Raw genomic sequence first — 24,346 nt, forward strand, 5'->3', positions numbered from 1 at the left:
TAGGATGGGGCAAAGTCTCGAAATAGCATAGCTAGGGAACGGATTACTTCCCTCAGATGGAGGAGAACTTAGCATCAGGCAAGAATGGGGTAGAGGATGGTTTTAAGGTGACAGGACAACTAAACTAAAATAAGGCAACTGGCAAAAGTTACTCTAGCAAAAGTCTCATAGCAAAGGAATGGCAAATGGCAAATGGTAGAAGTCCTCGTTTTTCCGTGGGTCACGCCGTGAAATCAAAACTGTCTAACTATCCCCTAATTCCTCATTGGATAAAGTTTAGTGCATCATTATGTCTATCCAATAATTTGGTAAGCACCTTGCTAGAATTTTCCACAGTTCCCAGTTCCCATGTCACGGATTGGTCCATGTTATTGACGTCTTCAACGGTTGGAATGTCAGGTAGAAAATGTTACACTCCAGTCAGTGTCTTCATTGTCTTCTCCTAGGAGAGTTAACCTTGCACCTGTTATAAATTACACTGTTGCATCTAGCAAGAACATCGCCTTGAGCAAGCCGGTTTTCATGAGAAAGAATTTACTACGGCTACACACATATAGCTCCTGGAAAAGTACAGCTTCGTGTCCTTCAGGAAAAAAAGCACACTACACGTTAGAAAATGCAATTCAATATGAGGCCAGGCAGCTAGGCCCAAGCCCTTGCTAAGTTAAAGCCCTTCTGTTTAATGAAGCAAATTCTTAACACATAACCCTAACTATGAGATACTAATACAAATTCAAACATTATTGCATAATAATTCAGAATTAACAAGCCTTTTCATTAGTCTTCGTATACATTGATGGCCACTCCCTGTGGGCACATTTCAACTTGTGCATTATTTTCTATGTTAAAACATTTTCTATACAGCTTCATTACACCACATTTTGCAAGCTTTCGTATTAATATTGCTTTTAAAGGACACGCTCCAACACAGGTGAGTGTGGAACAATAAGTCACTGAATTGAAGGTACTCCTGCCTCCGCATAAGTCTGTGCTGCAAACCTCTCTGACTTCTAAAGAGATGACTGAATCATCCCGACCAGTGCTTAATTTATAAAAAAGCACTAGTGTCGGGGCCCAAGATATTCCTCAGGAGCTTGTATTACCAACAGGCCCTGCTAAAGCTGCCAAATACTAAGATAAACATCCTCTATTAATCTACTAACTTCCCTGCCCCTACAAATATGACAATATGGTATATGCCCGGTTATTCAAAAGTATAAGATAGGCCTGGGCATGCTGGTACTATTATTACCCTCAATGGTAAGTCAAAGTGTTAAGCATACTGCTCCTATGCACGTTTAAAAAGTAGACTCACAGCATCACCACGTGGTGGACTGTCATTAATATGTGTTTGTTAGAAATGGGGTCTCTGGTTGGCAGTCAGTTTGCACTCTGTCCAAGCAGGGACCCTCACTTTAGTCAGGGTAAGGGAGATGCACATCTAGGATAACCTCTGCTCACCCCCTTGGTAGCTTGGCACAGGGAGTCAGGCTTATCTCAGAGGCAATGTGTGAAGTATTTGTACCAACATACACAACAACACAGTGAAAACACCACAAATTCACTCAACACCAGTTTACCAACATAGCCAATATTTATCTGATTAAAACAAGACCACAATGACAAAAATCCAACATGCACAAGCAAAGTTAGGAATTTTCAAAGATTAAACTTCAATATAGCACTTAGAAACAAAATGCTTCAATTTGGTGTTATCACAGCATCGTGACAGAGTTGTTCCCAACAATTCTATGCCAATGGCACTGGCCACAGAGTCAGACGGACCCCGAGGTACAGTACCTTTTGAAAAGGGAGGAAACAAGCCTGTGCAAGGAGTTGGGGAAGCGAGGCTTCGCTGGATCTGGTGCTGCAGCAGTTCCATTGCTGCAGAGAAGTGGAGTGGAGGCATCGGTGCAAAGCGTCAAGTCTTTGCTGCAGAGCAATGGAGATGAGGTGGTGGCGTGGTGAAGCGTTGGACCCTTAAGATTTGGAGGGGTTGATTTCCAGACACCGCAGCAGAGCTGAGTTTCACAGCCTCAGTGACACAGGACTCATGAAGTCACAGAACATCAGCAGGGATGCAGCGGTGACAGGCCTACGATGTCCGTCTCTATCATAGCACTCCAGTGGGGACCACAGCTTCAGTTTCAGGCAGCTTCGCGGGGTCAGGCAGCGGCATCAGTCCGGGCGACGTCCAGTGTCGGTGCCTTGGTTTTTCTTGGTTTTCAACAAGCTTTCTCCCCCAAGGGCCCAGAGACTGGAATAGGCACCACCTGGTTAGTTGGGGTCCACAGCACCAACCTAGAGGCTGGTAGGTGAAGTCTTTGCTGTCCCTGAGACTTCCTAACAGGAGGCAAGCTCAGTCTAAGCTGTAAAGAAACTTGACAAGCAGGATACACAACAAAGTCCAGTCTTTGTCCTCTCTAAGGCAGAAGCAGCAACTGCAGGCCAACCCAGCAAAGCACACACAGCAAAGAGGCAGTACTCCTCCTCCAGCTCTTCTCCTTGGCAGAGGTGCCTCTTGATCCAGTAGTGTTCTAAATGTCTGGGGTTTTGGGTCCACTACTTATACTCATTTCTGCCTTTCAAGTAGGCATACTTCAAAGGAGAGTCTCGGTTGTTGACAAGATCCTGCCTTGACCAGGCCTGTTCCTAGGAACAAACCAGGGGTTCCGAGACTGCATTGTGTGAGGAGAGGCACAGCCCTTTCAGGTGCAGTTGTCAGCTCCTCCCTCCCCACTCTAGCCCAGTAGACTCATCAGGATATGCAAGACACTCCCCAGCTTCCTTTGTGTCAATGTCTAGAGGGAATTCACTAACAGCCTAGCTGTCAGTCTGACCCAGACGTGGATTCCACAGGCAGGCAGGGGCACAAAATGGTTAAGCAAGAAATGCCAACTTTCTAAAAGTGGCATTTTCAAACTGACAATCTAAAAAACAACTTTAACAAAAGATTTACTTTTTAATTGTGAGTCCGGAGACGGAAAACTCCACATATCGATCTTCTCCCAATGTGAAACTGCACTTAAAAGATATTTTAAGGCAGTCACCAAGCTAGCCTATGGCAGAGATAGGCCTTGCAATAGTGAAAAACAAATTTGGCAGTATTTTACTACCAGGACATGTGAAACACACCAGTACATGTCCTACCTTTTAAATACACTGCACCCTGCCCATGGAGCTACCGAGGGCCTATTTAGGGGTGCCTCACATGTACAAAAATGGAAGGTTTGAACCTGGCAAGTGTGTACGCTTGCCAGGTCGAATTGGCAGTTTAAAACTGCATGCACAGACACTGCGTGGGTCACGTTTACAGGGCTACTTATGTGGGTGCCACAATCAGTGCTACAGGCCCACTATTAGCATTTGCTTTACAGGCCCTGGTCACCTCTAGTCCACTTTACTAGGGACTTCCTAGTAAACAAAATATGACAACCATGGAACAGCCAATCAACTTTACAATTTACACAGAGAGCACTTGCACCTTAGCACTGGTCAGTGCCCAGAGTAACAAAAACCAGCAAAAGCAAAGTCCAGCACACAGCCCAAATGTCTCCCCCAACACAAGGATCTTTAAGTATCTATTCATGGAATATAGGGGGCCTTCAGTCGAAGCTGAAAGATGCAGAAGTTATCAAATTCCTGGACACCTTCAATATTGTAATGCTACAGGAAACATGGGCACTTATGAACTTTCCTCTAATTGGTTATGAGGAATTTAATAAGCCTGTAGTGAAACACAACACGTTTGGAAGGGCAAAAGGAGGTTTTTCAATCTAGATCAATTCCAAGCTTTGGGCGAAACCGTCCGGACGTCAGATGGGAGATCAGCCCTTCCAGTAGATTTGATGGACGACTAGGCAAAAAATAATCATGATCCTTTGGTCTTGATCAACGTGTATATTAATCCCAAAAAGAAAAAGCTGGAAGCTATCAAACTGCTAAAACACCTACTACACATTAAAATATGCATACAATTCTGCCTACTGGCTTGTCTCAGGAGATTTCAATCTCAATCTCAATTTATTCCACATCCCAAGCAAGGAACATGTACAACTAGCGTTTCCACTGCCCATTCAAAACCTACCAGACCGAAGAAAGAAAGATAAAATTGTTGATAAGCTAATTAAGAGCTGTGAGCTTGCAGGTTTCTTTGCATTAAACGGGTGGTTGCCGTCGGACTCACACCCGGTCTGGACAAAAGCCACTGAAAAGGTGGTTTCATACCTAGATTATCCCTTGGTAAATGCCCCCTATTTAAATTTGTAAGGGATTTCAGAATTCAAGATCACCCAGAAAGTGATCATAATCCGCAAATAATTACAATCCAGACCCAGTGCATATCCAGGAAGAAACAAACCTCCTCAAGGGGGAGCTTCATTCTGAAAATCTAAATCGACTAAGATGGAACTCACATACAGTCGCAGCTCAAGCAGAGGAAGCAGTTGGGAAACTGGAAGCCATGACCAATGATCTATCAAATGCAGTTGCTATATGGGAATCCTTCACTATAAGCCTTATTAAGCAGTCTACAGGGAAGGGCACGTTTAGGGGGGCACATCTGGGGTACAGAAATAGAATAATCATGCCATGGGCAATACAACAGAGGAAATCAGGGGTGAATAGACTTCTGAGACAATTGCGGAATCATCCGACTGATGGATCAATTGTAAGAACACTATGGAAAGAAAGGACCCTACTAAAGAGGGATATTTGGCTTTTTAAAAGATCAAAGCAGGAAACATTATGGGCAAAATTACATTATGCATCATCATTGGCAAACTCTAGCCAGTTCTGGAGCTTGATTAACAACATTGAGAAAGTCCCCAGAGCTGCGAACAACGCAAACTTCATGGAGGTGGCATCGGTGGGCTATTTGAAATCTCACTTTAAAGAAACATCCTCAACAGATACTGACTCAGCCCAATGGGAGACAACTGTGGATAGGTCTGAGTGTCAGAGCCCATTACTTTTAGTTCACTTGAAATAATTAAGATAACAGAAAAAACATGCCTAGGTTGTGCACCTGACCCTAATTGCCTTCCACAGACCCTATTTAAACAATCTGCTCCAAGATGGGCGGCTTTCTTCACCATAATGTTCAATTACATCCTAGCAACAGGCTTCGTCCCAGACAGTTGGAAGGGCTAAATAATCCACCCCATCCACAAGGGAACGAAGGCTTTCTTACCTCCCAATTATCATCTAATCTCCCTTTTGGATGCAGACTTAAAATACTTCTCCATAGGAATTCTACAGCATTTAGAGCGATGGGCCATGAACAAAGGAAGTCTCCCTATTAATCAAACATGTTTTATGAAAAAACAGGGCAAGTTAACAAACCTCATGGCATTATGGCCCTCATTACAACCCTGGCGGATGGTGGTAATTTGGGGAAAGGTACTGCCAACAGGCTGGCTGTACCTTTCCCCAAATTATGACATTGGCGATTTGGCTCAAGCCAAACCACCAATGTACCACTCCGTCCACCATGGTGGTAATGGCCGCTGGGCTGGAGGCTTTGGTCTCCAGGCAGGCGGCCATCACAATCCCACCCTCGGGATTATAACCCCGCTTACTGCCATGGTATTCGTGGCAAGCACACCACCACAAAAACTATCAGTGCCAGGGAATTCCTTCACTGACACTGATAGGGGTCTATCCTGCCCCCTTCCCCCTCCCCAGAGTCCTCTCCCATCCTCACCCTCTCTCTCCTGCCCCCGCACATTTACACACCCACACACGCACAGATACACACTCATACAAACACGCATACCCACATCCACCCACGCATACACACATACATACCCACAACCGCAACACACATTAACATACATTGTTGCACACACGCATTCACAACACACAACATACACATACACTCACATTCAGTCATTCACGCATGCATTCCTCGCAACTCACACCCACATGCACGCATACTAAAACAGACACACAACACCCCCCTACACAACTCCCCCACACACACACCACACCCCTCTCCTGTCAGAGAACCTGACTTACCTGCATGCAGGGGGTCCTCCGGCAGGAGACGGGACGCCCGCCAGCAAAACACCACCAGGCTGTCTCATGGAACATGATACGGTAGGCGGTGTTTTGCTGGCGTGGTGAAGCTGCTGGCAGCAGTGCCACCTTACCACCGTCCGCCACCATGACGGTCGAAAGGTATTCCGTCAGCCTTCTGACGGAATTCCGTCTACGGTCATAATGCGGGTGGGCAGCTGGTAGACACAGTAATGGTATGTTGGCGGCTGTCGCGGTAGGCGGCATTTACCGCCAATGTCATATTGAGGGCCTAAGTCTGGTAATAAATAGAGCAAAGGTCACAGGGACTCCCTTTTATATCTGCTTTGTGGATTTTAAGGCTGCATTTGATTGTGTTCCCCAAGACAAACTATAGATAAAATTACAACAGTGGGGTTTGCCGGGGAATCTATTGAATGTTATTATTATGCTCTATTCCAACACCTGGGTAAAAATCAAAGTGGGAGACGACATACTTATCCAGGCCCATCAAAACCACTGTTGGTCTTAAGCAGGGCTGTGTTCTAGCTCCACTTCTTTTTAACCTGTCTATAGCAGATTTATCCCCAGCCCTGGATAAACAGCTAGCTCACCCACCAACCTTGGGGGGTCGTCAAATATCCAATCTATTCTATGCTGATGACCTGCTGCTGTTCAGTAGTTCCAGAGTAGGCCTACAGAAAGTCCTGAACAATCTAGGAGGATATGTGTTCGCTAATGAATTAGAGATCAACTATGGGAAATCTAAAATGATCCCCCTCAACGGTAAACCTACATCACACCACAAATGGGATTTGAACGGACAGCTCATTGAGGAAGTAGTAGCATACACATAGCTAGGGATGAAGATCGACTCTAAAGGCACATTTGCTGGCCACAAAGAAGTAATTAGGCAGAAGGTCTTAAATTGGCCTTTTGGAAACTTGGCAGCGTCCATCCTTGGGTGGTCACTAAAGCTGATGACTATGGTTATGAGAGCAAAATTACTTCCGACTCTTGCATATGGGACAGAAATAATGAGAGGGACGGGGGTGGCCATACTTGAAAAGCTACTAGTGAAATCATATAAACAAGTATTTCAACTACCGAGATCGGCTTCCCTGGCCTAAGTCCGATTGGAATTTTCGCTAATAAAGCAATCATGGGCAAGGCTGGCAGCATTTGTCAAGGGATGCTATAAACTATATCTAGCCCCTAAAGGGACTTCAGCAAACTTAGGGGGTCATTTTGACCCTGGCGGTCACCGACCGCCAGGGCCAACGACCGCGGAAGCACCGCCAACAGGCTGGCGGTGCCTCCTGGACCATTCTGACCACGGCGGCAGGTTTACCCCTGGCCCAGGGAATCCTCAGCGCCACCATGGGGATTCCGACCCCCTTCCCGCCAGCCTGTTTCTGGCGGTTTTCACCGCCAGAACCAGGATGGCGGGAACGGGTGTCGTGGGGCCCCTAGGGGCCACTGGCATGGGCAGTGCAGGGGCCCCCTAACAGGGCCCCATACAGATTTTCACCGTCTGCTTGGCAGACAGTGAAAATCGCGACGGGTGCCACTGCACCCGTCGCACCCCTGCAACTCCGCCGGCTCCATTCGGAGCCAGCATCCTCGTTGCAGGGGCTTTCCCGCTGGGCCGGCGGGCGGCCTTTTGGCGGTCGCCCGCCGGCCCAGCGGGAAAGCCAGAATGGCCGCCGCGGTCTCCTGACCATGGAGCGGTCATTCGGCGGTAACCGCATGGCGGGCGGCAACCGCCGCAGTCAGAATGACCGCCAATATGTTTAAGGCATATTGGGAAAAAGGCATAGTCCAGCTGTAGCTCGGCGACCTATGGGGCAGCTCACTGCCAGTGCCAGCTTTCAGAAAAGCAGTTAACAAATCAGCTAGGATTCTAAATATATCTAGAAAATATGGAAACCCAATCAAAATGATCACTTGTGTGGCTAGTCCTCAACTCATATGCATTGGACATGGAATTGCGTATCCTGTCCACCATACTAGTCCTAAAAACTAAACAGAGCCTCTTACGGTTGAGGTTGGGAGATATACCAACTCTTGACTTCCTACCAATATGGAAAATAGAGGCCGGGTTGCAACCAAATATATGCAGACTACGTCATCAGACCAGGTAGACCTTAGTCCATGTGGTTTGCGTATGTCCAGCTCTGGGACACCAGAGAAGGGAACTACTGAAAGGAGAATTTAATACCCTAGGAGTTCGATCCTGCAGATCAGCTGTTATGACAGCTCTTGACCCAAGTAACGACAAGTTAAATATCAGACTTATTCAGTTTCTTATAATCTTTGCCATCCTGGTGGGCCCACCCAGTTTATCCAGTTCACCATAGGTAAAGAAAGGGACTGTTTAGTTACTTACATTACAGCCTAGTCTACAGATATTAGGTGTTTTCAACATGAGGGTCCTTTCCATTTTTTGCACTCTCAATAACATGCTGCATTGCTGAAAAAGGTATTAAGGCCGTAGGGGTCCCTAATGTAAAGGTACTGATCATCTTGAATGTAACTTCAAATAATGTGTTTGTGCCTTAGAATTGTAATAGGGTTTTCTGTGTCCTAATCATGAGGGCTTCTTTTAATTTTTGTTTATTTTGTGTAAGTTTTAAGATCAATTGATATTGGAGACTACTTGGTACAATAGCCCAGCACGTCATATGGGAGGACCCAAAAACCTGTTATTGCATTTTTGAGATGTCTTTTATAGTTTTTATTAACTAATAAAGTATTTTATGACTGACTAAGTCCAGCACACAGACAAGAATACAGGCAGCAGAGGCAAAAATATAGGGGAAACTATGCCAAGGATGCCAGTTCTAACAGTGTTGGTGCTAAGAATTAAGGGGGTCTTTACGACCCTGGCAGCTGGCGGTAACCTGACGGTAACACCGCCAACAGGCTGGCGGTGTTCCGCCAGCTATTATGACCGCGGCGCAATAGCCACGTCCATACCGCCGGCCCCTCCAACATACCGCCAGGCTTCCGCCTGGGGGTCATAATCCCCAGGGCAGCGGTGCAAGCACCGCTGCCCTGGGGATTATGAGTCCCCGACCGCCAGCCTGTCTGTGGCGGTAAACACCTGGCTGGCATTAAGGGGACTTGGGGGGCCCCTGGGGGCCCCTGCACTGCCCATGCACTTGGCATGGGTAGTGCAGGGGCCCCCAGACATAGCCCAGTAGCGCATTTCACTGCCCGAATTTCGGGCAGTGAAATGTGCGACGGGTGCTACTGCACCCGCTGCACATCGGCACAGTGGTAACACTGTTACCATCCGCTGGCCCAGCGGAAAAGTCATAATAGGGAGCCAGGAATACTGCCAGAAATGGCTGTATTCTGGCTCCCACAGCCTCAGCGGTCTTTTTGAAAGACCGCCGAGGTTGTAATGAGGCCCTATGTGCTTATGCAGAGAATGCAAACCAACGCAAATAAAGCACTAACCCAGTCTGTCATCAGAGGCCATGGTGAGCATGTGCTTATCTTGTCAGAGAAGTGGTAGGGTAATATTTACACATGTACATTTGGTGCCAGGCATGTCCAGGTTGGGAGTTGCCATTGTGTAGCTGGACACGGATGGTGACCTGTGTCTGGTGCCCAGGTGGAGAGGCTTCCCCGCACTTGCGAGGTCCAGGGGGATGAAGCTGGAATTCTTGGGGGCACCTCTGCTTGTGTGGCAGGCCTGCAGACACATTTTGAATGGGCTTCCATTGGTGGCACAGTGCATACTGCAGCCCATACGAAACCCCTGGTGCACCGGTGCCCTGGATGCCTAGGTGCCATGTGCTGGGGAATTGCATGGGGGCAGGGCACCAGTGTGCCAGTTGTGGGGTGTGCTAGGTCCTATGCAGCTGAGTTTGGATGAGAGAGCGCAGTCACTGGTGTACTGGTTGAAGGGGTCCAGGTGGGTGCTGTTGGGGCATGCTGGCAGCAGGCAGGGGGTGGGTGTGGCTATGCCGGGAGGAGGGTGTTTTCCTACACCTGTGGTGCCCCTGGATTTAGTATTTAGGTGGCACCCCTGAATCTTAGATTCCTGATTACCTAAGAGCTGGACACTACAGAGTCACACCGGCAGAGAGAACTGCAGATGCCAACTGACCTGACCCCCAGCACTACCGGCCTCTCTGCAGCCCTGAGTGATCCTGCGCTAGAAGATGACCTGTCTTACAGACCAGTGACCTCCAATGCTTTGGCAGGTCTCCCTGCCTTCAACAGGGATCAGGATCTCCCGAGAACAGTGGACCTGTTCAAGGAGAAACCAACTTGAAAAAGAAAAGAACTCTGCCCTGATGAATGCTGAAACTACTTCCAGAACCACCTCTGCACCAGACCCCTACGGCCTGGATCCGGGTGGCTCTCCGGTCCTATGGGGGGGTTCCCAGTGATTCCAAGTCCACTGTGGACAGACCCCTGCCAGACTCTGTCTCAAAGCAGGCAGCCGCAACCCAATACTCCCTCTAACAGCTACCTGCCTGGTGGGCTGTTCCAGACGCCAAGGGAGGCCCTGGACATTGGGGAGCTGGACCATCAGTGACCATTAGTTCTCTAGCATCAGAACTTACCCGGGAAGCTGTGGGTTTTCGTCATTCAGCCTCCTGGCCTGAGCCCACAGCCTTTTTCTAAAAGTGATCACCTCTATTGATTAACATTGAGTGCCCAGCGCTGTGTTGGCACTCTGTTCCCAGCTGCCCCTGTACTGCTGGGGGTGTTGGTTTGGTGCTGCCTTGTGGCCCCATAGTGCTTACCTCAACCCCTGGGATGGACCCAAGACACCACCTTATTCACCCGTGAGCAGCGCATCTTCGTTCCCCCCAAGTATCCATTAGTTAACATTGGGCGCCAAACACCAAATTTGACCTCTGCTCCCGACTGCCACTGTGAGTGCACTTTTGGTACTGATTGGAACCTTGCCTGGATTTGAACTTTGTCTGGTGTTAACCTAATTCCCCAAAGACTGGATTTGTAGGTCATGTACTTACCTGCCAAACTGAATTCTTGTTTTCTCCCAAGGGTTAACAATGCTGAACTAAGAAAATGGAGTGAGTGCTGATTTTTGAAACTGCAAAGTGTTTATGCTGGAAAATCGACTTTTCCGACTATGAAGTTCTTGGGTTTGAAACATATATAAAAATAAATGTTATTTTTCTAACTTGGTCTCAGATGTATTCTTTGAGTGTCTCATTTACTGCCTCTGAGTGCAGCAGATGTTTGGCACTGCCCTCTGGTGGGCCTGGCTGCTCCCCCACACTACCAGAGGATAGAACGTTGGTCCTAAATACTTTTGCCTCTGCAATACCCATCAGGGATCCATTGGACTCTCTGCACAGTGCACTTCATTCTAGTGCACTATATGGAGAGCCAGCTTCCTACACAGGTCCTCTCAGCAGTAGCAGCACACTTAAGACAAAGAATCCATGTTTACCAAATACTCAGACATTTGGCTGGTAAAAGCACAATCAAGGATCAAATGCAAAAGGGATGTACAAAAGGTCATGCACCATTACAACTCCTGGGCACAATAATTCAGAAAAAAGTCATCACTTCAACCAGAGCAAATAAATGTGTTCTGAGGAGCCACACTTAACTCCAAGAAGGTTACCCAGTCCAGAAGAGGGTAGAGATCATTGAGAAACAGACTTGCCTGTACCAGAAGGGTCTGTATTTGAGAGTGAAGACTGTCATGAAGCTCATGAGCATGATGGCATTGTGCATCCCATTGATCACACATGCCAGAGTACACATGCGACCTATCCAGGATTGGGTTTACAACAAATGGTCACATGGCACAGGGAGCTGAGAAGATCTAGTGGTTGTCACAGTGAAGGTACAACGGGAGATACAATGGTGGGATCCAACAAAGATAAGCATAGGGAAACCCTTCAAGACACCAGCTCCATCTGTGACCATAACAATGGACGCATCACACAAGGATTAAGGAGTTCAACCTGGCCCTTTGAAAGCACGTGGCCTATGGAACAATGCTGATGCAATAAAACACATCAGTTACCTAGAGTTGAAAACAGTCTTTCTAGCCCTAGAAGCCTTTGACATGCACTTGACAAACAGAACGGTTTTGATACAAATAGACAATACAACCACCATGTTCTACTTAAGAGTTGTCTCTTTCATTTATAACCACCATATCCAAATGCAATGTACTGCATATGCCAGTGTTGATAAATATTTATAATCTGATTAGGTGTATAGTCTAAATTTGTATAGTTCTTTAAGAAATATGGATAGTTACTATTTCATAATAATAAATTATATACATACTCTTTCAGCCTGTTTAACAAATGTATATTTACTCATGGTTACATATATATATATGTGTGTACGCGCGTGTGTGCATGTGTGTATATTTATATGTATGTGTATATGTATATACATATGTATATTATATTATGCTTAACATATTCATAGGTCATTGCCTAGCTCCTAGACAATTTGTCATATTAGATACTTATGAATCCCTGCTTCCTTTTCTATATCACTTTGAGCAAATGTTATCTTAAGTATTTCCCAGCAAGCATTTCGCTACTGAAAAATTGAGGAAAGATAAATGAATGTCAGAAAAGTACACTTATTAATTAACATCAAATATTAGAAATCTTAAAAGTCTGTCTTTATACGATACAACTTTACTTGTCATATTATTATACCCATTATTATATTTCTTACACATATTCACTTACTATATATTTACATATCTATTTATTTATTACTCTAGTTCTACTGTACTAGAGAAAAAAATAAAAATAAATACAATTAAATAAATGAATACTTTAAAGAAACTAATAATTAAATAAAAAATAGGTAAATAAATAAAATAAAATGTTCTCTTTCTTAAGCTTTACTCTGTCTCCCCATCACCCTCTGTTTCTATCAATCTATCCTCCATCCCCACTCTGACTCATCGCCAACCCATTTTGCTACTTTGATCTCTAAAATAACCTTGCTTACGCTCTTCTCTCCTCAGCCGCTTCTGGCTCACCCCACACCTCAATTTACTACTACGATCTCCCAAACATCCCTACTAAATTCTGCCTAATTTATCTCACCTTTGACTCATCCAAAACCCCTTCTGTTACTATGATCTCTCTAGCACCTTTCCACAGACTCCTCCCTCCTCCATCTTTCCTTTACTCATCCACAGCCTCATCCCATTACAATAAACTCCCATTAAAACTTCTGGATTCTTCCATCCTCTATCCCTCCATTACTTTAGTCAATCCAACTAGCAAACTCTCATATCCTTCGCTCAAATTAACTCATACCAATACTAATACTATACTCATATTTCCCCATACTAATCCACCACTAATTCCTCTTGGGTTCCGGAGTAGCATGCTACTCGCCGAAAAGTACTTTGACGCCTCAGCAGGGGTAGTAAGCGCCACATAAATACAATGACAATTACAATTACATTTGCACCCAGGCCCACGTTCACCAAGACCTCTTTCCATTATGGAGGGGTAAAGTCTGTGGTTAAAGTAGGATTGCAGAGAATTCCTAGGTCCCTTCAAACCCTAAAAAGAAGCAAGCTGGCCGACAGGGGGTGATAAATGTCCACAATCCCAACGGAACTCAAAGAAAAAAAGAGACTCCATCGCCACACTTCAGTTCCCTTTAGAACCTTTATAGCTTATTTTAATTAGACATAAGATATAAGCATCACCTCTAATCTCTCTGTGAAAGTAGTGGTTGCAAGTGAAATGGTACGATTGCCAGCACTGTAGTTGGCCAAAAAAGATAATATGAATACCGTGCTGGTAGGGACTGGGAGGGACGCGTCATAAGTGCACAACACATCATGAAATCTATAGCTCATATAGAAAAAAATAATTCAGTGGATTCATGTCTTATTCCATTGTAAAGGATATATTGTCCTATAAATTCAAGGGCCTACAGTACAATACGATCGCCAGATATTGCATATTAAACAAAATACTGGGAGTGAACTTGTCAATCCATCAAAATAGGAAACCTGGGGCAGTATTATACATTGTGCCCGGGTGCGCAGTGGGCATGTGCACCTGCTTTGTGTGTCCCCGAGGCACAATGAAATTACAGATGGGGCCAAAGACTCTTGTGCTTCCCCTTCTGTAATAATCACAGCTCTAGTGCAAAAGTTGCTCCAGCACTATGATATGAGGGTGTTCCCTCATTGCATGGGGGCATGACCCAATGATAATGAGGGAATCAGTTTGCCTCTGCAACCTCACTACATTTTGAATGTCGGTGCAGCGGCAAAAATGCCTTTAAGAGACACACTGAATGTACGCTGCAAAAAGGTGGCACCCTTTCAGTGCATCTCCTAAAAGAAGCCCTCTGGAGAGTATAACAGTGGCCCAATGGACTCCCCAGACACTCCTCTGCAGGTGGGTATTGTCACTCACTGCACCCACCTGTGAGGGGATCTCCCTCCCGTTTTGAAAGTGCAGGTGGATTGTCATCTGCACAGTGAAACATGAGGCAGCTTTAAAGCAGATGCTACATAATTCACTTGAATGCACTCTGCTGCCCCATGGACAACGTGAATTTGTGACTTGGGAACAGCGCATTCTGCATAATAAGGGGCACTTTACCTGTTAGGTCCCAGCACTCCTTTTGAAAGATATTCCATGGCACAGACAGGGAAAGTGTGACAAATTCATGATATGGCCCCCTCTGTGTGTGTGGGTGTGTGTGTGTGTGGGAAATATTTACCTATATTTGGTATTGATACATTTCTTTCAATTATGGAGATGATTTGCAAGAATACTGATGATCTCAAAACTAGAAATGGTGTTGAGATCCAGTTGTCTCAAAATTCAACTCCTACTCGATGCACCTGCGAGTAAACTTCACTTCATTTAATGTTATTGAGATGCCACCATAAAGGGTTTTCTGATTAAAGAATGTATATAGGTTACAAAGTGACCTGTTGCCTAAGGTATGAGGGAGGTGTACATGGACTGAGCATGGAGACTAGGGTCCTCTTTAGGAGAGTTGCATTTTCGCCCAGAACAATTTCTATGGGGGGAATTATGCAATCTGCAATCTCAAGAGTCTATGGACTCAAATGTATTGGGTCCACAAGCTCCAGACCTGATAATTCTGGGCCCAGAGACACTGGGCCTGCCTTCACGGCTCCAGGGGTAGGGGCAGCAGACAGCAGCACCATCCAGACCCCCCTACCAACCCTTGTAGGTGCACTGGAGAGCAGACAATGCTTCCTCTGGACAAACAAAAATCTACCCTAATTCCCTGCACCCTCAATACAACTTCTTACCACCAATGGCACTTCTAATGACACTTTCCAACTGCTTAGAGTAGGTGGGAAATGACAGCAGTTTCCTCCCTGAAACTGGAAAAAAAACATAGCAAAGGGCTCAGGATTCCAAGGTCCATGCAGTTTTTTCCCATCCAAGAAGGAAACAGACTCTAGCTGAAATTTGGTGTATGGAAAACTGCTTCCCCGAACCGAATTCCACCAAACTCACATTGAGAACCCTAGTCTCTTGCGTGTATGTGTGTTCAGTGAAATGTTGCAGACTTGTGGGTACTCTTCAGTGCTGTCTATGGTAGTGTGCCAAGGAAGCTGGGAGACACATTGGCGGTCATTCTGACCGCGGCGGGCGGCAGTCGCCGCCCGCCATGCGGTTACCGCCGAATGACCGCTCCGTGGTCAGAAGACCGCAGCATCCATTCTGGCTTTCCCGCTGGGCCGGTGGGCGACCGCCAAAAGGCCGCCCGCCGGCCCAGCGGGAAAGCCCCTGCAACGAGGAAGCCGGCTCCGAATGGAGCCGGCGGAGTTGCAGGGGTGCGACGGGTGCAGTGGCACCCGTCGCGATTTTCACTGTCTGCAAAGCAGACAGTGAAAATCTGTATGGGGCCCTGTTAGGGGGCCCCTGCACTGCCCATGCCGGTGGCATGGGCAGTGCAGGGGCCCCAAGGGCCCCACGACACCCGTTCCCGCCATCTGGAAACAGGCTGGCGGGAAGGGGGTCGGAATCCCCATGGCGGCGCTGCAAGCAGCGCCGCCATGGAGGATTCCCTGGGCCAGGGGAAAACCGGCGGGAAACCGCCGGTTCCCCTTTTCTGACCGCGGCTTTACCGCCGCGGTCAGAATAGCCCAGGAAGCACCGCCAGCCTGTTGGCGGTGCTTCCGCTGCCCTCCGCCCTGGCGGTCAGAGACCGCCAGGGTTGGAATGAGGGCCATTGTTTGTTAGGAAGAGTGTTGTCAATAGTTATGTTTGCGGTGAGTCTGGCTAAGTGACAATTCAATTACATGAACGGTTCTGTAAAGAGAAGTGTATGATGGTGAAAAAAATCAGAACACATCTACCACCTCCTTGATAGGCATATGTTAAGGTAGGGATATGATCAAATTAATTATGACAGGTGTCATCGTATCACTTGGGTGGTGACAGACAATTTCACACTATAATGAGAGTGATGCGCTCATTACATTTATGCTTCTTCTGGACACAAAGACATTGAACTCTAACATAGCGAGCATGTCAGTCCCAGAGGTGGTCCATGTATAGGAAGAGTCTGATGTTGTTTGACAATTCAGGGCACAAAGTCTAGGATATATTGTCAAAGAAGATATTGCTGTAGAAAAGTCGGTGAAAATGCACATTAGAAAACATAGAACAGGTCTTTTAGTTTGAGATTTTACAAATTGATGTGAAAACATGGGGTCAGACATATGAACGATGTTATCACCCAAACCCAGGTTAAAAAATATGTGTGGAATACATACGTTCATTGCTATTACTGTATATTGCAGTGTTTGAGGTTGCATAGTGCAATTTAGGCACAGCTGCTGAGAATATCTGGTTGTTGGATGACAGTAGTGAGACGTCCAGTTCAATATTCCTCTGAAAGAACCTGGTGGGTCTGTAATGTGCTGAGCAGTCAATACAGAATTACAGCTGTGAACAGACATACATTTTTAGATATGATTTGTAAATGGATCATAGTGAAGATGGATTTGCAATGTGTTTAGGGCAGACACCTTCAAAACAACAGCACGTGATAGTGTGTTAGTCACAAACATTAGGGTAGACATATACATAATTGTGTACAATAACATACATTCAGTGCAAATTTCTTTCAAATGTGGAAGAACAACACCAATGCTGTCATCAATTAATTCTGTGTGGCCAGTATTGATTACACTTTAGGGAAGAATGGAAGTGGTGACATGTGACTGATGGGTTGACAACATAAATCCTGCAAAGGGTGTGATTTTACAATTCTAACATAAATGGGCTATATGTGGTTTATCAAGGAAAGAGTTTTGTGTTTGGCTACCTAGTGTTGTCATTGTTTATATGTGTATATGATGTAATCCAGCAAACAGTCTTGCAGCTTTTAGCATTAGTGTGTGGGTAAGATGAATATTTTTGAAACATCTAGCTGGCTGTGTAACGCTATGTACTCTGGAGCAAGTCTCCTTGTGCCTTTCCACCCGAAAGATGAAAACTGCAATTAGTACTTCACAATGTGTATGCATAAGGTCTGGATAGCATAGACAAGATTACTGTTGACAATTAACATTATTGCTGTGTGTGAATCTGTAGATTACCAGGCAGGGTGGTTGCTAATTGTATTTAAGCTTTTGTTCTATTGTATCTGTTGGGCCTGGTCCTGTGTGCATGATTATCATGGCTGCTGTTGCGAGCTTTGTAACACTTGCTGTGGCTGGGACATGTTGCTATATTTACTTAGGTGCACATCTTACCTGACCTGATGATCTGCCCCATAGTGAGTACCTCAATTGCAATTAATTCATGCTATTGGTGATATCATGCCACATGGCCTACTTCTCAAATCTACCAAAGGTATGTCAAGACTAAAGATGCAGCCCTCCAGTTACAAACTGGGCCTCAATGGCTGCCTCCTCCTCACTGAAGTTTCTCATCTTCTTTAACTGGATTTTGCATTTACAGCAGTGTTCTTGCTTCCAACTGTTGATACAAACGAGGAAGATACATATATATATATATATATAAATATATATATATATATATATATATATATATATATATATATATATATATATATATGTATATATATATATTATTTACTGAAAAAATCAAAGGTTACAGGGATGTTATAGTTAGGTTCTGAATTTTCTTTTAAGTAATTATAACTCGCGCCCTAAGGTAACTGTATCTTGAGCCTTTGCCATGCACAATTTTCTTATAGATAATTTTATTGCAAATGTTGCAGTGATAGTATCAAAGATGCCATACAAGATCTCATCAATTATATAATATGTGGAGTAATCAGTTGTGCATGCCGAAGTTGCAAGTTAAAGTTACTTTTGGGCACGAGTCATAATTACTAATATAAGAACTCTAACTATAACTGCTGAATTTCTACAGTTTGTTCAAGTAAATTCAGAACCTAACTATAACGTCCCTGTAACTTTTGTTTTTTTCTGTGAATTTTAGTGTTTTCAATGTTTTAAGCTGTGTGCGGCAGGGGTTGGTTTCAAGGCCTGGCCTGCAGCCAGGCCTTGCAGCCAAGCCCTTTTAACCACCTAACCCCACACCACACACCTCCTTTGACTGTGGGCAGTGCAGGTTGGCCACAGGGCCTGTCTCTATCACCGGATCTGTGAGTGGGTGCGTGAGTGTTTGAGTGGGTCTAAAACTGGGTGTGTGAGTCTGAGTGGGTGGTGCATGAGTGTCTGAATGGGCTTGTGAGTGGACGTAGGAGTCTCTGAGTGCATGTATGAGTGAATGAATTAGTGTTTGAATTAGTATGTTTTTTCTTGAAATTTTTTCCCTATTGGTGAATATTTAGCAAAAATTCACAAATATCGAGCATGGTGATGCAAAATATTTTAAACCCATAATTTGCACCTAAAATGTATCTTTGGGATTCATCCCCGGTGACGTATCCCATAAAATAAAATGGCGGCCACAACTATACAGTCATTTTGAGGTCTGCTAATTGCAATGCTTCTTTTCGCACAAATATTCACAAAAATTTTGCAAATTTCAGAAATTATTTGCAGCCAGAAATATACAAATGTATTTTCCCTTTAACATCTCAAAAACATAATCTGCGTACCAACAGCTAGCTTTCTGCCAAATTTGGTGTCATTCTGTCCAGTGGTTCGGCCTATAGTCGTGTTTAAAGAATCCTATCGGAATTAACATGGGAAATGAAACGTTTTTGAGCCCCCTTTTTCTCGGACCCCGCTTGATGGATCACCTCAAAACTTTCCATGCGCAGCAAAAATCATCGCAACACTTTTTTTTTTAACGTTTCGTGAAAATTCGTTGAACTAAGCCAAAGCTATAGGCAAGTCAAAAAACACTTTTTTCTTTGGAAACATGGTTCTAACTATAACTATCTAGTGGCTACCGCTACTTTTTAGCCATGCGATTGAAGTAGACACACTCCTGTACCAACCAACCTGTGTGACGGCATCAGATGCAAAGAAGGCCTTTGATAAGGTATCATGGACCTTCTTCCAAGCCTCACTGACCTCCTTCAACTTTGGCGCTGCTCTCTCAAAAATGATCTTTGTTCTGTACAAGGAACTGAAAGCTGCAATAAATATCAATGGGAAAATGTCTAATCCCTTTTACCTCCAACAAGGAACTAGACAAGGATGCCTTCTCTCCTCCTACTATTTCTACGAACGCTGGAACCCCTACTTCCATTGATTAGAGAAAATCCATTCATCCCTGGTATTCTTTTCTCATCAGGCCCACCGAAACTATCCCCCTACTCGGATGGCATTCTCTTTTTTACCACCAAGGCAGACTCAGCCATGCTACACATCATATCCACCATCAAGGACTTCTGTAAGATGTCAGGCTACTGCCTCAACAGGAAAAAACAGAGATTGTCCCTTTCAATGTGTACTGCAACAGCTCACACATCAGCCCCTGTGGACTCAAATGGGCCCCAGAAAAGATAAAATGTCTGGTTATATGGTTCACCCATAACCTTAAAGACTCCCTCGATCTCAATGAGAAAAAGACTCTTGATAACATCAAAGATAGCTTAGACAAATGGTTAACCAGATTCAATACTTGGTGGGGTGGAATAGAATGTATCAAGATGATGATTACCCCTCATTAACTTATTAATCAGCATGTCCCCCATTTACCGCTCAGACACTTTTTGACACCTTTTTAAACTAAAATAGACATGTTACTTACTGAATTCCTCTGGAAGTCTAAAAAACCCAGAATTGTCATAAAGAAATTGAGACTTCCTAACAAAAACTTGACAGCTTAAACTTACCCGACTACAGGAGATACCACATGCCTTCCTAGTGAAACAGGGGAGCCACTGGCTCATAACCACCACCAACCCCTCGCTGCCATGGATCACAAAATCCTTTTTCCTCACTTAATTTTTAACTATCAAAAAAATTAAAACACTTCACTCTATAAACATTCTATCTAGCACAGGCATTCTGAAAAAATGACAACGGGCTACCCAACAAAATAACCACTCATGTCTAGCCTCACTATGGCACAATGAAAACTTAAAACTAGAATGGAGAGCGATATATTCATAAAAATGGGAAGAAAAATGTGTTCTCCTGATGAGAGATATCGGCACCCCTCAGAACCCATACCGTTCTCTCAAATTAATGACAAATGTGACCTAAACAACCTAGACTTTCACCATTTCCTTCACTTATAGTCAAACATAAACATCCAACCATCTTTTACCTACCCAACACATTACGAAAGTTTACCAATGGCAGTTAGTCACCTAGCTTCCAAACTGTACTCCCATCTATCCCCCACAAAAACCTCACTAAATAAACTAACACAAAACAAGTGGGAAACTCTACTATCAGATGCCAACAACACTCCAAAGGTCTCACTGGACTGGACATCTACCTGGAGTAATCTCACTTCTAACATAATAACCCCATCACTAGCACAAAGCAGATTCTGGATGGGCAATACAGCCCACTGGACTCCGGTCAAACTTTATAAACTAGGTCTCTAATCCTTCAACACATGCTGGAGCTGTGAGAAGGAAACAAGAGACTTACAAAAGCATACAAATGGAGTGCACCTCCACAAAACGTTCTGGCAGGACATCTCAAATACTTCATACAAAATAGACCGCTACTTAAGCCTCTAGTACACTGGGCATCCTCCGCTCTGACATTAAACAGACATTAAACAAAGAGGACTGTCAACTATGGGACATTCTAGTCACAATTGGCCTTCAAACTATCCTCAGTGTATGGAAAGATTCATCCAAACATTCCAGCGGCCAAGGTCGGAGTGGGCCCTATTCACCAGAACAGCCTGTAACTCACTAAACCTATACTTGAAGGCAACACCAATGAAGAATGGTAAACTCTGGTGCAAAGTAGACAACTTTATGTCTCACTTGTCAATGTAACCATGGCCATCTGATCACTTGATCATCCATGCATTCATTTACTCATTCTACCACCTTCCGTCTCCTCTCCTCACTCTCACATCTACTTCTCTCCCTACCCGCCCCCCTTCTCCATATACTCCCTACTTTTCACCCCATCAACTTCTTCTTTTCTCATCTCCACTCTTTTACTCTGTATCCTTCACCTACAACTGAAATACCATAATCATTCACCCCAACTACAAAAAACGCTCTGTCACAATACATACACTGATTAACCTAACCTCACTATTGCAAACTAATACACTTATTTTTACCCTCTACTCTTATAAATGTGGAATGACTCCTCATGCTATATCCTAAACTACTATTCCCACTTGGTTTGATGGTACCATACAATGTATTGTTTCTTTTCATTTATGTTAATTAATTTTCCTATTGTATAAAATCCCAATAAAATACCCTTGAAATAAAAACTATCTTTACTGCAAATGTTACATTGATATTACCAATGATGTTATCAAAGATGTCATGAGTGTCGTAATTTCGTGGCATGGCGAGGGCATGAGTTACAGTAACCTTAGGCCACGAGTTACAGGTACTTTAGATAACTATAACAGGTGAGTTTCTATGGTTGAACGAGATTGACAGTGCATTTATATATATATATAAAAAAATCACTTAAAAATCCAAAGGTTACAACGACGTTATAGTTAGGCTCACATTTTAAATGCAGAGAACCATAGAAACTCACCTGTTATAGTTATCTAAAGTACCTGTAACTCGTGGCCTAAGGTTACTGTAACTCATGCCCTCGCCATGCCACGAAATTACGACACTCATGACATCTTTGATAACATCATTGGTAATATCAATGTAACATTTGCAGTAAAGATAGTTTTTATTTCAAGGGTATTTTATTGGGATTTTATACAATAGGAAAATTAATTAACATAAATGAAAAGAAACAATACATTGTATGGTACCATCAAACCAAGTGGGAATAGTAGTTTAGGATATAGCATGAGGAGTCATTCCACATTTATAAGAGTAGAGGGTAAAAATAAGTGTATTAGTTTGCAATAGTGAGGTTAGGTTAATCAGTGTATGTATTGTGACAGAGCGTTTTTTGTAGTTGGGGTGAATGATTAAGGTATTTCAGTTGTAGGTGAAGGATACAGAGTAAAAGAGTGGAGATGAGAAAAGAAGAAGTTGATGGGGTGAAAAGTAGGGAGTATATGGAGAAGGGGGGCGGGTAGGGAGAGAAGTAGATGTGAGAGTGAGGAGAGGAGACGGAAGGTGGTAGAATGAGTAAATGAATGCATGGATGATCAAGTGATCAGATGGCCATGGTTACATTGACAAGTGAGACATAAAGTTGTCTACTTTGCACCAGAGTTTACCATTCTTCATTGGTGTTGCCTTCAAGTATAGGTTTAGTGAGTTACAGGCTGTTCTGGTGAATAGGGCCCACTCCGACCTTGGCCGCTGGAATGTTTGGATGAATCTTTCCATACACTGAGGATAGTTTGAAGGCCAATTGTGACTAGAATGTCCCATAGTTGACAGTCCTCTTTGTTTAATGTCTGTTTAATGTCAGAGCGGAGGATGCCCAGTGTACTAGAGGCTTAAGTAGCGGTCTATTTTGTATGAAGTATTTGAGATGTCCTGCCAGAACGTTTTGTGGAGGTGCACTCCATTTGTATGCTTTTGTAAGTCTCTTGTTTCCTTCTCACAGCTCCAGCATGTGTTGAAGGATTAGAGACCTAGTTTATAAAGTTTGACCGGAGTCCAGTGGGCTGTATTGCCCATCCAGAATCTGCTTTGTGCTAGTGATGGGGTTATTATGTTAGAAGTGAGATTACTCCAGGTAGATGTCCAGTCCAGTGAGACCTTTGGAGTGTTGTTGGCATCTGATAGTAGAGTTTCCCACTTGTTTTGTGTTAGTTTATTTAGTGAGGTTTTTGTGGGGGATAGATGGGAGTACAGTTTGGAAGCTAGGTGACTAACTGCCATTGGTAAACTTTCGTAATGTGTTGGGTAGGTAAAAGATGGTTGGATGTTTATGTTTGACTATAAGTGAAGGAAATGGTGAAAGTCTAGGTTGTTTAGGTCACATTTGTCATTAATTTGAGAGAACGGTATGGGTTCTGAGGGGTGCCGATATCTCTCATCAGGAGAACACATTTTTCTTCCCATTTTTATGAATATATCGCTCTCCATTCTAGTTTTAAGTTTTCATTGTGCCATAGTGAGGCTAGACATGAGTGGTTATTTTGTTGGGTAGCCCGTTGTCATTTTTTCAGAATGCCTGTGCTAGATAGAATGTTTATAGAGTGAAGTGTTTTAATTTTTTTGATAGTTAAAAATTAAGTGAGGAAAAAGGATTTTGTGATCCATGGCAGCGAGGGGTTGGTGGTGGTTATGAGCCAGTGGCTCCCCTGTTTCACTAGGAAGGCATGTGGTATCTCCTGTAGTCGGGTAAGTTTAAGCTGTCAAGTTTTTGTTAGGAAGTCTCAATTTCTTTATGACAATTCTGGGTTTTTTAGACTTCCAGAGGAATTCAGTAAGTAACATGTCTATTTTAGTTTAAAAAGGTGTCAAAAAGTGTCTGAGCGGTAAATGGGGGACATGCTGATTAATAAGTTAATGAGGGGTAATCATCATCTTGATACATTCTATTCCACCCCACCAAGTATTGAATCTGGTTAACCATTTGTCTAAGCTATCTTTGATGTTATCAAGAGTCTTTTTCTCATTGAGATCGAGGGAGTCTTTAAGGTTATGGGTGAACCATATAACCAGACATTTTATCTTTTCTGGGGCCCATTTGAGTCCACAGGGGCTGATGTGTGAGCTGTTGCAGTACACATTGAAAGGGACAATCTCTGTTTTTTCCTGTTGAGGCAGTAGCCTGACATCTTACAGAAGTCCTTGA

This window comes from Pleurodeles waltl, chromosome 4_1 (genome assembly GCF_031143425.1).
Source record: "Pleurodeles waltl isolate 20211129_DDA chromosome 4_1, aPleWal1.hap1.20221129, whole genome shotgun sequence".
NCBI lineage: Eukaryota > Metazoa > Chordata > Amphibia > Caudata > Salamandridae > Pleurodeles > Pleurodeles waltl.